The sequence below is a fragment of the Frankliniella occidentalis genome, unplaced genomic scaffold, assembly GCF_000697945.3.
Source record: "Frankliniella occidentalis isolate FOCC.00 unplaced genomic scaffold, Focc_3.1 Scaffold38, whole genome shotgun sequence".
Classification (NCBI taxonomy): Eukaryota; Metazoa; Arthropoda; class Insecta; order Thysanoptera; family Thripidae; genus Frankliniella; species Frankliniella occidentalis.
In genome coordinates this window covers 2,036,049-2,039,214 of record NW_026267168.1, presented here as the reverse complement: position 1 = coordinate 2,039,214, position 3,166 = coordinate 2,036,049, and the positions used below count along the sequence as shown (strand labels likewise).

The 3,166-nt window shown below is 51.1% G+C and overlaps 1 protein-coding gene across 1 annotated transcript in view; it reads right to left on the bottom strand.

Moving 5' to 3' along the window:
- Window positions 1–3,166, bottom strand: part of LOC113211285 (optomotor-blind protein-like) — a 78,135-nt gene that overhangs the window by 73,702 nt on the left and 1,267 nt on the right. The window lies entirely within an intron of this gene.

The window sequence follows — 3,166 nt, the reverse complement described above, 5'->3', positions numbered from 1 at the left end:
CTGCTCTAAAAGTAAGATCAAAACATTCATTTAGATCAACTGACGAATAGACAACTTGTTATAAAGCGTCAAAGAATTGAGGTGGTGAAGCAGCCGCTCGTCGTGTCGGCCGCGGAACATTTTCCAGGATATGCCCTGGGAATAGCATCATATCTCCCAGGGCTGCCCTGGGTTCTGGGCGCGCTACCCTGGGTTCTGGAAGCGGCCGACCAAATCCCAGGGCAACTCCTGGGAAAAATTAGACATTTCCAGGAGATCTCCTGGGACTCTTCCAACTCCCCTGGGAAACGGAAAAAACTCCTGGGATTCCCAGGGCTTGTTTTTACCGTGCTTTAGCCCCCTAAGTGTACGAATGGAATGTCGCTCATCTGCAGGTGAGCGACATTCACACACTTGCATTTCCAGTGTAAGCACGTCTTGGTCGATCTTAGTCTCAGTTGTCAAACCTATGGCTAACCACTTTCGTAGTCAGTCCTAGTACAAGCGATCGCAAGCACAACACCGCGCGATCGTCCTCGTCTTCCCGTTTCAAAATTCCAAACGCATTCGGTATAAAAGGCCGGAAGCCGGAGTGAGCTGGTCCAGGGAGTGCGGTGAGGTTGGAAGTGGAAGCCAAGGGGTAGGAATGGCGAGGGGGGAGGGAGGTTGGGGAGGGGGAGCGCAGAACCTCGCGTCAACTGGGTGTGCAACGCGCGGACCAGCCGCGCCCCGCCCCGCCCCGCCGCGCCACGCCGCCCCGCCCGTCGCGGAAAGCACTGGCTCACGTTTCTCTCATTGTGGTCGGTCTGCTCCTGCATGCTTGGCTTGTGTGAACCTCGGGAGGGCAACCCTTTTACTCCCCCCCCCTCTCTCTCTCCCTCTCGTTTACTCTCCCTCTCTCGCCCGTCTCTCCTCTCCCTCTCTCCTCCTTTGGCGGGTTGCTGCGTCCGAGCCACCCCCTGGGCTGCTGCTGCTGCTTCACACTCTGACCCACCCCACCACGCCCCGCCACGTCCCGCCACACCACACCACTTCACAAGGGAACAAGAAACGAGGCAGGCCTTCCTGTTGCACCATTCTCTGACACCGTGAGGCGTGAAGCTGCGACAGAGGTGTTAGAGTACTCTCCGCGTCGGCCCGGCCCTGGGGGCCAGCGCCGAGCCGCCCACACCGTCAACATTCTGGGGAAACAGTGATACCACTGGACGATGGTGAAGCAAAGGTATTACGGGCGGAACGTCTTCGTAAATGCATTAAAACTGCCCTAGACACTAAAGGTTTGGTTTATTTTGTCGTTTTTGTGCCTCTACAAAGGCTTTAAACTCAAAATTTTCTTAAGCATCCTGCCTGCAACGGTTCGACTTCCGCTGATCAGACATTGTAAGCTTACCGAAGCTTACTTTCTTTGATTGCATACGATCCTGTGAACCTTGTGCCTACTTTACAGAAACGAATGTAGTATCGAACATCTGGCCACGGTGGTACAGTGGCTGCATATATGCCTCAACCGCGTCGTTGTGCCCTCCTAATTTTTTCTCTTTTTCAATTTCCAATTCCGACGACCACAGTGGTCTATCGCTGCAGCTCACGCGTCACGCGCGCACGAACTGCTCCTTCGTTGCGTCTGCCAAAGGGCCAAAAAAGTTGCAGTATTTTTTATTTATTTTTTTGCAATCTGTCGAAATGTTTGCAAACTGTGTTCTCATTGCAAGGAAATTAGTTTGTACAGCTTGCAACCAGTTCGTATTTTACAATGTTTCTAAGTTGCTTTGCCAGCTTTACAGAAAATCGTTTGCAACAGCCCATTCTTCGCAAGCATTTTGCACTTTTGGACCTACCCCATGTTAACGATGCTCACGTTGCTACACGCCACCGACCTCCCGCTCCCATTACAGTTGCGTTAGCGGCGGAATTATTGCCGAGCTGCGATCAGTAGTAGTAGTGTGTCTGCGGGCAGGGCAGGGCACGCGTCACCGTGGCGAGTGAGTGGCATGGCGCCCTCACTCCACCACCACCAGGACTTCGATATACAGCCCCAGCCCCGAGGGGCCCAAATCGCTCTCCGCGCGCGGGCCTTGTGGGTGCTCCACTTATTGAACGGGCTGTTTTCTGACTCTGCGCGCGCGCGCGCGTGTGTGTGTGCAACCGCACCAAATGACGGTACGGTACTTTGGGACCGTGGCCAAGGTACGTGATACGCGCTCCAAAATAATGTACAATGTAGTTCCATCAAGCAAGTGCCTCTTAAGAAGACAGCTCATAAAAACATTACAACAAAAACGAAAAATATATAAAGTATAACAGGTAGGTACTTTCTTTCCCACTGTACGTCTCACTGCAAAATGCTTGCAAAGAATAGGTTCGTATTGCAAACTATTTTCTTTGCAGCTTGCAAAGAATTTTCAAGCATCGTAATACGAACTAGTTCTTCGCAAGCTTACAAACTATTTCTTTGCAATGCAAACATATTGTTTGCAAGTATTCTGCCAGCTTGCAAAGAACTTCTTTGCAATACGAACTAATTCTTTGCAATACAATGCTCACAAATTCTTTGCAACGTTGCGAAGAATAAAGTTTGCAAGCATTTTACAGTGCTATGATTCAAAAGGCTTATTGAATCCAATTGCTGGACGGCCGTTCATTTCGATACAATAATTCTTTTTGAGAACAAATCTTTTTCGCCCACGCCTCATATTGCCAACCGCCTTTTGCTCTCGCTGTCAATCCCGGCGCGCGGAGTTGAGTGGCCGCGGCGTGGTGACCCCAGTGTAATTAGATGCATCACTGACAGCTGCGGACACACCACTCCCATTCATTCAAGGCTGCTGCGGGGCTTGCAGCGGCAGCTGCTCAAAGTGCGCCGTCGCACACACACACACACACGGGCCGGAGGGATATTTTCATATACCTTATAGACTCCCCGCCGAGACATGATGCCGGCAAGGCAGGCTACATGTGCTTGCAATTGACGTGAAGTGTGCATGTGCTATACTGCGCGAATTTTCTCGTGTCGAGCAAAATATGTTTCATACTTTCGAATATTCATAGTGGTTTCCCCATAAAATGGCAAATTTCTACAAAAAGTCAGCAGCCCCCCCATTATTTCAGGAGTTGTCGCAACGTGTCCGTTTGGGCTGCTTTTAAATTCCTCACGTGTCGGCCCGGGCCCATAGCCATAGCGACAGGG